The 13,171-nt window shown below is 43.0% G+C and overlaps 1 protein-coding gene across 2 annotated transcripts in view; it reads left to right on the forward strand.

Annotated features, from left to right (window-relative positions):
* il1rapl1b (interleukin 1 receptor accessory protein-like 1b) overlaps positions 1-13,171 on the forward strand; it is a 1,065,873-nt gene that overhangs the window by 179,715 nt on the left and 872,987 nt on the right. The window lies entirely within an intron of this gene.

Here is a 13,171-nt window from a genome sequence, read left to right on the forward strand (position 1 = left end):
TCTGCAGTTTCTTGTGGTCTTGGATGGAGCTGTTCCCAAACTATGCCATGATACATCCCGATAAAATGCTTTCTACCGTGCATGTGTAGAAGCTGGTTAGAGTTATAGGAACATTGAATTTTCATAGAATCACTGAAACTGCTTATAAGGTTTTACTTTGATAACTATATCAGTTTCTTCATCAGTCTAAAGACTATATCAGTCTGAAGAAGGGTCTCGACCAGAAACGTCACCCTTTCCTTCTCTCCAGAGATGTTGCCTGTCCCGCTGAGTTACTCCAGCATTTTGGGTCTACCTTAATTTTCTTAAATATTGATAGTGGAGATATGAAATATGTAAAATTAAAAACTTGCACTCCTGGCATGGAGATGTGATGTGGGAAGTGCGCTGCGGGATTTAATACGAAATTAGGAATCAGTTGCTCAAACAACACTCCTGACTCAAACGTGTTGTTTGAATGACTGAAGCATCTGAATCAATAATTCCTGCCTTGCAGGATTGCAGATTTCCTTGTCTAATTTTTTGCTAGAAACAACGCTCATTACTGAACCTTGCCATCCAGCCTTCTCTGTGAACACAACTGCCCTTTTTCTGAACATATCAATTTCTAAGAGCAGGAGCAGACCATTCGGCCCCTGCACCAGCTCTGCCATTTAATAAGATAACAGCAGATCTGATGATCATCCTTAATTCTGGACCCAAACAGTCTTTCCAGAGATACAACACTTGTCCCTTTACCTCTCCCTTCGACTCCGTCCAAGAACCTAAACAGTCTTTCCAGGTTTGACAGAGGTTCACCTGCACCTCCTCCAACCTCATCTATTGTATCCGCTGCTCTAGATGTCAACTTCTCTACATCGGCGAAACTAAACGCAGGCTTGGCGATCATTTCGCTCAACACCTTCGCTCAGTCCATCTTAACCAACCTGAACTCCTGGTGGCTGAGCACTTCAACTCCCCCTCCCACTCCCAATCTGACCTTTCTGTCATGGGCCTCCTCCAGTGCCATAGTGAGCCCCACCGGAAATTGGGCAGCTTACAGCCCAACGATATGAACATTGTCTTCTCCAACTTTAGATAGTTCCTCTGTCCCACTTTTCCCCTCCTCCTTCCCAGATCTCCCACTGTCTTCCTGTCTCCACCTATATCCTTTCTTTGTCCCGCGCCCGACATCAGTTTGAAGAAGGGTCTCGATCCGAAACATCACCCATTCCCTCTCTCCAAGATGCTGCCTGACCTGCTGAGTTACTCCAGCATTTTGTGATACCTTCGACTTGTACCAGCATCTGCAGTTATTTTCCTACCCTTAATTCTATTTAATCACCTTGAATGTCATGAATTGTTTAACTTTGACTTTCAAATACTGAAGAGGCTCTGCTTCCAATGACCTTTGAAGTAGCAAGTCCAAGTGCTCACAACTTTCTGAGAGAGCAGAAAAAAATCAATCCATTTCTGTTTGTAGTTGACAACACCATATTTTTAAACAATGACTCTTTGTTCTACATTCTTCCATAGGAGGGAAAAAGGGAGGGCCTTTCCACATTTGTGGGTTTCCAAGTCTGCTCGGGGTTCTATGTATTTCAGTCAAATCCAATCTCGCTCTTGTAAACTCATAAACGTTTGAACCCGATGGTCATGGCATCCTCAAATTGGTCATGCAGCCGGTCACAGTATGGTCAGCCAAAAATGGTTTTAGAAAAAGGGCTTATTAAACACCAGTATATTCCATGATTAAAGAGCTGGGTGAAATATTGCAAAGTGCTTATTAAAAAATAATTGAAGCCTCTTGTATTCTGATATATTTGTTTAAGAGAACAGCAACTCACAAAGCCTTTTCCGAGCCAGTTAGTTTGCTGAGCAGTAATTGTGGCTCAGAATCTCATTAAAAACTCGCCTTGATCTCCAACAACAATCTTCCAGGAAATCTTACAGCAAGTCTGCTTCATTACAAGCTTGGTTAATTCAATCAGGATTGATTTCCTTTGATTTTGATGAAGTTTACAAACAGCTCAACTTGGGGAGCGGGGCAAAATCATTTGCAGCGACTTGGGAATTTCCAAGTGCAAGTGTGCGTGCATAGAAAACTCAAAGTAGGAATGATGACCTTGCCGCCTGATGGTAAACAAGTCGGGATTTGTCACTAAATGCAGCTAATCTTTAAGAAAGCAAGAGCAAAGGGCAATATGCTGGAGGAATTGATGCAGGGTCTGTCCTGAAACATTAACAATTGCTGTGCATCCACAGATTAAAGAGCTAGTTGAAATATCACCAAGTGCTTTGTGATAAATAATTGAACTTTCTTGTATTCTGAAATGTGTGTTTAACAGAACAACAACCCACAAAGACATCCACAACCACAGATGCTGTTCAACCTGCTGAGTTCCTCCAGCACAGCACTTTGCTCCAGATTCCAGGATCTGCAGATCTTTGTATCCCAATTTCAAAAAGGCTAGCACAGTTATGACGTCTGAAAAATCTCCGATTACTAACTTTGATACGAACTTGCATCAAAATGTGACCTTTATCTTCCAGGCCTTTTAAAGGCCTGAATGTATCCTCCAATATCCAGGCTACTTTAAAAGTATCTCACAAACGTGGAACCTCCACCACTTAGAAGGACAAGGGCAGCAAGCATGTGGGAAGACCACCAATCGCAGGATACCTTCCAAGTTGCACATCGTCCTGACTAGGAGATATATTGATAGTTCTTCATTATTGCTGGGCGTAAAACTTTGACCTCACTATCTCAAGCACTTCACCAGCAGAACCACTGCAGTTCATGGAGATGATCTGCAGCCATCTTTTCATGGGTAATTCATGATGACAACAAATGATGGGGTTGTCAGTATTACCCACATCGACAAAAATTAAAAAAAGAAGCAACTCATTTCATTGTCTTTTGCATTGAATGCGGACAAAGACTTTGGTACAGACCTTTTTAACTGTTATTAATATACGACACGATATGATGCATAGAAACATAGAAAATAGGTGCAGGAGTAGGCCATTCAGCCCTTTGAGCCATCACCGCCATTCATTATGATCATGGCTGATCATCCAAAAACAGTACCCTGTTCTTGCTTTCTCCCCATATCCCTTGATTCAGTTAGCTCTAAGAGCTATATCTGACTCTCTTTTGAAAACATCCAGTGAATTGGCCTCCACTGCCTTCTGTGGCAGAGAATTCCACAGATTCACAACTCTGGGTGAAAAAGGTTTTTCCTCATCTCAGTCCTAAATGGCCTACCCCTTATTCTTAAACTGTGACTCCTGGTTCTGGAGTCATTATCCTGACTCAGAAATATGTCGCTGTTCATTCACAATTGCTGGGCTAAACACTTGAAACTCCCTCTCTAACAACATTGAAGATATAACCGCACCTCAATGACTGCAGCGGGTCAAGAAGCCAGCTCACCACCACCTTCTCAAGGGCAGTTAGGGATGGACCATTAAATGCTAGCCCAGCCAGCGAACCCGACATCCCTTAACTAAATAGAATTAAATGCTGCACTAGAATGAAAATCTAGAAGCCCCCTGTCATAGGGAACACAGAAATTACCCTCCCTTTAAAAACTGCTCTAAAGTCCCTTCTCTTACCGGAACGAATGAACAAACAAACAAACACAGACTTATCCCCTGGGCAGACGATTCTGAACTAGAATGCCACCCCCCTCCCCCACACCGGGTCTCCCTTTGATCTGCCACCGTTGCTCACGGCGGTCTCCCCACGCTGGGTCCCCATTGTTCTTCACGGCGGTCCCCCCACGCCGGGTCCCCATTGTCTTCCCCTCCCCCCACACGCTCAACGACCGTGAGGCCCAACCGCCATCGAGTCTCCCGCTGCCGCTGAGGCACCCGCTGCCGCCGCCGAGTCTCCCGCTCCTTCGGCCCAGACAGGCCTCACCACCCAGCTTCTCCGCAGTCCCTTGGGAGACCTATGGGGCGCGTCGGGCCTGCCAGGGCTCACTCCGGTCTTCGGCCGTCGTTCTGGTCTTTGGCGGTGCGGTTGTTCGCCAGGTGGATCGGGCCTACGCGGATCCCTGGAACCACAATATCACAAAATATTGCTACAAAAAATACTGTAAATAACTACGATTTCTACGAAACTTGATTTGTAATTACACATTGCGCAATGATATAGTGTAATTGCTTTTATCAATGTTGAAAGAAGATACTATTTGTGTAGAATTTAAACAAAAAGTTAAATTGACAGAAATCTCCAAGGTATTAACCTTCGTGCAAAGTTGTCCAAATAGTTATTTTTATAGCCAAGCTATGTGTTCATGATTATTTTTAGTCATAAATACCTTTTGACATCATGAAGCCAATAGGTTTATTGACATGATAGGTTTGAAAGAAGTGAATCTAAACACACAAAATGACAAGGAACATTGAACTAATGACTATGTAATTGATGCCTATTCTGCTCCCAAAACTCGGTCACATACAATTTTGTCAGTGTCCTTGATACCTACTTTTAAGAAGAAAATCCAGGCACTATTAATCTTGGGAATAGTTATTTTGAACTATTAAGTTTTCAAAATGAGGATCGATGATTGGATTCTCTTACAAGGAGAGGAAATCCCAGATTTAGAATAAGCAGGGAAAATATTTTTCATTTTTAAATAATTCAACCACTATTAGGTTGATGTTATTGTTCTTGGATCAGCAATGAGATGCCTAAATGTATGTTTTAAATTTAATTGCATCGACATTCAAAAGACATTTGTTACTTACAGCATTGTGGATTCTTGCTTGAAGTTAGAATATGTGGACATAGGGCACATAACAGCAAAGACAGCAAATATTAGAAAGTACAAACCAGAGACAGGTGGTTAAATGTATTTGCTTAGCTGGGAGAAGGTAGGAATTGTTTTTCCGTGGGGATTGCTGTCAAGAAGGTTTAGTTTTAGAGAGAAACAGCATGGAAACAAGCACTTCAACCCATTTAGTCAACATGGCAATTAATCACCTGTTCACACGAGTTATCCCATTACCTCTTGGGGGCAATTTTTACAGAGGCCATTCAACCTACAAACCTGCACATCTTTGGGATTTGGGTGGAAACCAGAGCACCCAGAGAAAACCCACAGGGAGAACATGCAAGCTCCGCACGGACAGCACCCGCAGTCAGGATCGAACACGGGTCTCTGGCACTGTAAGGCAACTGCTCTACCGCTGAGACACTATGCCCCCTCTGTTACGTTTGCAATTTGAACTTAGTAATCAAAAGAACAATGTCAGAGCTTGCAGTCTGCAGTATGTACTTAAGATCATTTAAAGTTTGAAACAAATTGGACGCACTTATCAAACCTGCAAAATGAACATGCCAATTACAAATAATTTGAGAGGTGTTGCATTTTAGCAGCAGGTTCAAGGAGAAATTGCCACAAACTAAACGTGTATACATATATCATGGAATAAAAATATTTTGAGTTAAGTGTATATCATCTGGTAAGCTTTGCAGAATTATGATTTAAATATTCCAAGTATAGATCTGTCTCACCCCTGTTTGAATGGAGCCTCCAGGATAGTTTGCTTATGTTAATAATGTAAAAGAGATTTTTACAGATACACAAATATTTCTTTAAAATTGTCACGAGCATTAGATTGAGGCACGAATAACACACTAAATTAAAATGCAGGACAATCAATATGAAAGTGAAAGGGAATTTATTAAATGGCACATCCTTCATAGAATTTGATGTGTCTCACAAAAATTTTTGATTTGGATTTACTATTAAAGTGCAGGCAATCACACCAAGTAACGATTTCCAGTGAGCAAATGAGAGGAATCATTTAAGTCTTTAATAGTTTAAAGGGGGAATGTTGGCTGGGACACAGGTAAAATCGCCTGTTCCTCAATAGATAAATACCATGTGATCTGAACAGATGGATCAGTCTGCAGTTTAACACAGGCGCAAATGTCAGCAGCTCCAGTAAAACCGTGCTTTCTTGTCAAAAGTCTCCTAAAACTATGACCAAATTGTAGTGCAGTTTGACATTAAGATGTAATGCAGATGTGTAAAAAGTTCTGACAAAAATGACAACATTTTCCTTGATGACTCCATGTTTGCAGGCACACATTGCCTTTCTTGGAGGTTTCTAGCCTTCAAAGGACCTTCAAGAACTTAGAGAACCTTCACGGGGCTTCTTCATGGCACAGTTGGTAGAGCCGCTGCCTCACAGCACCAGATTCCACCTGTGTGGAGTTTACACATTCCCCCTGTGACTGTGCACCTTTCCTCCAGGTACTTCTGTTTCCTCCCACACCCCAAAGATGTGCAGGTTTTTAGGTTAATCGGCCACTGTAAATTGCCTCTTAGTGTGTAGGGAGTAGATGCAAAAGTGGGGTATCATAGAACTAGTGTGAATGAATGGTCGATGGTTGGCATGGACTCGATGAACTGAAGAGTGTGGTAGGAAGTCTCTCCAGATGGGGGTTTAAACTGAAAATAGACTCAAAAGGCTGGAGTAACTCAGCGGGATAGGCAGCATCTCTGGATAGAAGGAATAGGTGACATTTCGGCTTGTGTCCCTTCTTCAGAAGAATCTGTTTCCTTGCTGTATCTCTAAACTATGATGAAATTTCTTAGAACATTAAAAATGTGTTGGAGTGTGAGGGGAGATTGAAGAAACATGGAAAGGTGAAAGAATTTTAAAATCTGGAATCAAGGATGAGAACTTGAAAAATGTGGTCATCTTAAACACCCTGTTGGTCTACATCGGAAAGCATGGTGGTGGTGAGGACATAGATCTTGGTGATTCAAACCACCTTGATTGCGCATCAAATCTGCTAAACCGGTGATCTAGCCATTGGTATAACAAATCCTAGGGTCAATAAAGGCTTTGTGTTTTTTTAGTCATAAAGTCATACAGCACGGTAACAGACCCAACTTGCCCATACTGACCAAGATGCCCCATCTTCATTGGTCCCATCTGCCTACATTTGGCCCATATCCCTCTAAGGCTTTCCTATCCACGTACCTGTCCAAATGTCTTTTAAAAGTTGTTACAGAACCTCCTCTGGCAGTTTGCTCCATATACCCACCACGTTCTGTATCAATCTGGATTTATTCCGTATATTTAGCCCAGCAGATTCTTTTTTATGTTTATTTCCTATTCCTGCCATTACTGGTACAGGTCCGGACATTGAAGACTGTAGATTTCTAACCATAAATAAAATCTACATTTTCCAGAGAAATAAAATAGCTTGAGTAAAACAATGCACTGGAATTCTTAAACAATCTAGCAGGGCCAAAGAATGCCAACAAAAAAGATCAATAAAGGAATTTAATTTCATAAATTTGTGAAAGATCAAGCACTTCCATTGATATCATCCAGTATCCAAATGTCATCCAGTTTTTATTTCTTCTTTTCCAACAATAATACAATAATTCATTTTTTTTTCAAATACAACACAGTAGCTAGAAGCTGGAGATTGTTCAAAGCTATTTTGTTTAACAAAACATCAATTTTCAGAGAAATCCATCACAACCTTTACAATGCCTATTCCACTAAAATGCTGACAGGAGGCCATATTCTTGCACTAGTCATGGAGTCACAGCCCTATACAGCATGGAAACAGTCACTTCAGCCCAACTTATCCATGCCGACTAAGTTGCCCTATGGCCCCATTTGGCCCAAAGCCCTCTAAATCTTTCCTAGCCATATATCTGTTCAAATCTCTTTTGAACTTTGTAACTGTATCCACTTCTATAACTTCCAATGGCAGCTTGTTCCAGTTACAGACTACTCTCTGAGTGAAAATGTTACCCTCAGGTCCCTCTTAAATCGTTTCCCTCTTTCCTTAAGCCTATGCCATTTAGCTTTAGAAACCTCAACACAAGAAAAAAGATTGCCAAACTCCAAACAAAAGAATTCCAGCCAATCCAGCCTTTCCCTATAATTCAAGCCAACATGCCCAAGTAACATCCTGGTGAATCTTTTCTACACCTTTTCCAACTTAATGACACATTTCCCACAGCTGGATAACCAGAACTGCACACAGTATTCTAGGTGTGATCTCACCAACTTTGTACAGCTTCACAATGATGTTCCAACTTTTGTACTCAATAATGTTTCCAATGAAGTCAAGTGTGTCATATGTCCACTGCGCCACCTTGTCCATCTGAAACACCACTTTCAGGGAATCGAGCATCTGACTCCTAGGTCTCCCTGTTGCTCAACACTCTCTAGAGCTCTACCATTTACTGTGTAACTCCCGCCCTGCTTTGATGTACCAAAGTGCAACACTTCACACTTGTCTGAATCAAGTTCCCTTTGCCATTCCTTGGCCCATCTTCAAAAGCGCCCCTATGCCCTGTTGTGAACTTAACCTTTCTCATTGTCCGCAATTCCACCAACTTTGGTGTCATCTGAAAATTCTCTAACAATGTTAAGTACATTACATCCAAAGCGTGAAAGTAGATGACAAACAACAGTGGACCCAGGAGCAATCCCTACGGCAAATTACTGGCCACAGATCTCAAATACCTTCAGTCCCACTACCCACTAAAATAAAACTCCCCTCATAGCACTTGTGTGGAAAAACCCCAGAGATTGTGTTTGTGTGTGTGTGTGTGTGTGTGTGTGTGTGGGGGGGGGGGGGGGGGGGGGAGGGGGGCATTAATTCTTGGCAATCGATCATCTAATTCAGTTGGTTAATACATTCTTAGTGTTTTCATTATCGAATTGCATTTTCTAACAGCTGTAGAAAGAAACATAATTTGCACACAGAATCCTGGTAATGATATTCTATTCATATTCCAAAACTCCAATTAAGCTATCATATTGTTTTTCATTTAGTTTTATTTGCATATTAAAAAATACACAGGTCACGGGGCAAACGTACAAACTCCATACAGACAGCGCCCGCAGTCAGGATTCAACCTGGGTCTCTGGCGCTGTAAAGTAACAACTCTACTGTTGCGCCACCATGCCCCCCTCTTCAACTAATCTTTTTGGTCACCTGATTTTATATTTTGATTTTTGTAATACTCCTCAGAAGACCCCAGGATCATTTGGCTGCTTTTAAATGGTACAATGGTTAAATTTGCAGATGAATAATGCAGAGGCCTCAACTCCCAGTTTAAGAGTTCAAATCTCACTAGTGAAATTTCAGTTCAATTAATAATCTGGACACCATAAGAATTAGATCTGTTATCAGTGGCAGTTTAAGAACTTGCAGATTATTTATTAACATCCTTCGTGGAAGGAAATGTGCCAGTCCTTGCCCTTATTGAGATTCCAATTTCACCAGGGTGTTTTTGACTGTTATGTACTGCTCTGAAATAGCAAGCATGCATATTTGGGAATGAACAATAAATGCTTTTCATTCCAGCCATGTTCATATCCTGAAAAATCAATTAGTTTAGATTAGTTTAGAGATACAGCGCGGAAACAGGCCCTTTGGCCCACCGGATCCGCACCGATCAGCGATCCCCACACATTAACACTATCCTACACGCACGAGGGACAATTTACACTTAATACCAAGCCAATCTTTGGAGTGTGGGAGGAAACCAAAGATCTCGGAGAAAACCCATGCAGGTCACGTGGAGAACGTACAAACTCCATACAGACAGCACCTGTAGTCGAGATTGAACCCAGGTCTCTGGCGCTGAAAGCGTTGTAAGGCTGCAACTCTACTGCTGCACCACCGTGCCACCCTAAAAATAATTATAATAGCTATATAAATGGAAGTTGTCAGATGTGCCAGGAAGGTCTCCAATGTCGGTCGGCAGGACAAGCTCATCGGCTGGCCAGTCGGTGGAACTGGGAGCGAGCTGGAGACGTCGGACGCGAGGAGCAAGGGTAGGAGGGTGAAGTCGGCTGCAGGAGGTGCCCCTGGATACAAGGGGAGGGACATCGTAATATATGCAAAATAATTCCACTGTGCACTTGCATATGTGACAAGTCAAGCACCGTTGAACCAATACGGCTGTGCAGATGCATGTGAGAAGGAACGAGGAATAAAGCACACCTTCCACCCAAAGGCTTATGTAATTCTCCATTGAACTCCGCAAACTGCTGTCCGATCGCTGTAATGGATGGCCTCACTTAATGCTTAAATATAATTATAACAGGTACCAACCTGTAGGCAGCCACATCCATTCATCAGCCATTCTAAGGGGACGTAATATATTTCACCAAGGCCACAGGTGGAGGAACATAATAGACCCCAGTACACCAAGAAATCTGGCTCAGGTTTATATTATTCAGTGGTGAATATGACTTTCTCATGAACCTAACGTGATCCCTTCAAAACAGAGCTTTGTGTGCTTATAAATGGGTCTATGCCTGGATTTCATACTGCTTGAGACTTATGTCGGCATTTGTAATCTAAAAGCTCTCTTTGACCAAGGGTAAAATTCATGCTCGTGGGAACTCTTCAAGTTCCCGGTAGTTTATAACTCTTTCTACAAATTAAAAAAAATAATTGTGTAGCATTTATTGATTTGTTTGCATTTTATGAAAAAAATAATTCCTGTTCAGAATAAAAAGGGAGAATCCTTCCACACCCCGAATTTTGTGGAACGATGATCTAGAAACTTTAAGGTCAAGTTTGCTGTTACTGCTGAGAGTCAGTTGTAACTCCAGGGGTTTCCAACTTGCCAGTAGAATAGTAGAATAGTAGGTGCCGATTTTTAAAAAGCTGCACAAATAATAGCTTCAGTGGGAGCTTTGGGACTACTGATGGCATTTAAGTAAAGATTCCCATGGTTACTAGCAAGTCAAGTTAAAATTAATAATTGACGGTGTTGATTAAATTTCACAGTTGAAGTATAAAGTGAAGAATGGCACACCAGGGAAATTAGTAGGCCCCAACGTTAAACAGCACGCACCTGCTATTATGTTATGTGTCATATGCTGCACAACACTAGAAGATCGGAGCAGGAGTACGCCACCAGGCTACTCGAGCCTGACCCCATTCAATATGAGGAGGAAGGAAGTGCAGATGCTGGTTTAAACCGAAGATAGACACAAAAAGCTGGAGTAGGCATAGCGGCATAGGCAGCATCTCTGGAGAGAAGGGATCGATAAAATGGAGAAGGAATCAGTCTGAAGAAGGGTCATAGAAACATAGAAAATAGGTGCAGGAGTAGGCCATTCGGCCCTTCGAGCCTGCACCGCCATTCAATATGATCATGGCTGATCATCCAACTCAGTATCCCGTACCTGCCTTCTCTCCATACCCCCTGATCCCTTTAGCCACAAGGGCCACATCTAACTCACTCTTAAATATAGCCAATGAACTGGCCTCAACTACCTACTGTGGCAGAGAATTCCACAGATTCACCACTCTCCGTGTGAAAAAAAACTTTCTCATCTCGGTCCTAAAAGACTTCCCCCTTATCCTTAAACTGTGACCCCTTGTTCTGGACTTCCCCAACATCGGGAACAATCTTCCTGCATCTAGCCTGTCCAACCCCTTAAGAATTTTGTAAGTTTCTATAAGATGCCCCCTCAATCTTCTAAATTCCAGCGAGTACAAGCCGAGTCTATCCAGTCTTTCTTCATATGAAAGTCCTGCCATCCCAGGAATCAATCTGGTGAACCTTTTCTGTACTCCCTCTCCGGGTCTTGACCGGAAATGTCAGCAATTCCTTCTCTCCAGAGATGCTGCCTGTCCCGCTGAGTTACTCCAACATTTTGTGTCTATCTCCCATTCAATATGATCATGGCTGACATACGTTGATCTCAATTCCTCTTTTGTGCCAGTTCCCTGCACCCTTTAATTTATTATAGAGTTATACAGCCCAGAAGCAGGCCTCTCAGCCCAACTTGACCAAACTGCCCACTTGAGCTGGTCCCATCTTCCCGTGTTTGGCACATACCCATCCTCAACCTTTTCTATCTACGTGTCTTCCAATGTTGTAATTGTACCCACCCCTACCAGTTTCTCTGGCAGCTTGTACCACCTACCCACCACCCTCTGTGTGAAACAACATTTCTTCGCTGTCCACTGTACCACCAATTTTGGTGTCACCTGCAGAGTTACTAAACATGACAACTGCATCCTTAGCCAAATCATTAATATAGATGGCAAACAACAATGGAACCAGAAGCGATCTCTGTGGCACATAACTCGTCACAGCCTTCCCATCAGGAAAAGAACTATCACCATCACTCTCTGGGTCCAACAACAATGCTGTATCCAGTTGACTTAAACCCTTGTCCCAGTTAAGCGATTTTTTTAGGGGACCTCAGGCGACTAGGCTGTTGCCACACGGTCGCCGGGGTGTCGCCTGTATGGTCGTGAGTAGTCTCCAAAGAGCGTTTTTCTGGTCGCAGCTGGATTTTGAAATGTTTAAACATTTTCGGCGACTGTTGGTTTGACGCCAATAATCGTAGCTTGACGTCTCCTGACGTAGGCGCTGTCGTGGATTGTCGCCAGGTTGTCGCCAGGTGACGTAGATTGTCGCCGCTGCTGACTTCAGTGAATTCTATTGGCGACTACCTACGTCAACAGGTAACAGGTACCGGTGTCAAAACCGGAGGGCAAATTGACGTGAATTTGCTTCAGTTGTCACCGACAGGGTCAAAGCTTGTCGTGGGTAGACGTAGGTTGACTTCAGTTGTCGTAGGTTGTTGCCTGCGTGGTCGTAGGTTGTCGTAGGCGCGGTCGTAGGTGGATGTCCTAAGTCGTGACGACTGGGTCGCCGGCTGTCGGTAGCTTGCCGTAGCTTGACGTCGACTAGGTGGTAGGTTGTTGTAGCTTGTCGTAGACATTGTCATAGGTGGGCCCCAGTCGCCGGCTTTTCAGCGACCTGCTATGACTATGACAGTCGCCGGCAGTCGCCTAAGAAAGCGGCTAAGTGGGACAGGCCCCTTACTCACCCTGCATCACATTAGATTGAACCTTCTGGACCAGCCTACCATGCAGGGCCGTGCCAACGGTCTTTCCAAATTAAATGTCAACAGTGTTGACCACCTTGACCTCGTCAATCACCTCTTCAAAAAAACGATCAAACCATGAGACATATTTTCCCACACACAGAGACATCGCACTATCTCTAATCAGTCTTTGCTTTTCCAAATGCTGATGGATCCTGTGTTCCAGAATTCCCACTCCACTACTTCCCACAGCTGATGTTAGGCTTACCTTGGCTCGTTGTTGCAGCTCCTCTTAACAAACAAAGACAGGACATTAGCACCCTTCAGTCTT

The sequence above is a fragment of the Rhinoraja longicauda genome, chromosome 12 (genome assembly GCF_053455715.1).
Source record: "Rhinoraja longicauda isolate Sanriku21f chromosome 12, sRhiLon1.1, whole genome shotgun sequence".
In the NCBI taxonomy this organism is placed as follows: Eukaryota; Metazoa; Chordata; class Chondrichthyes; order Rajiformes; family Arhynchobatidae; genus Rhinoraja; species Rhinoraja longicauda.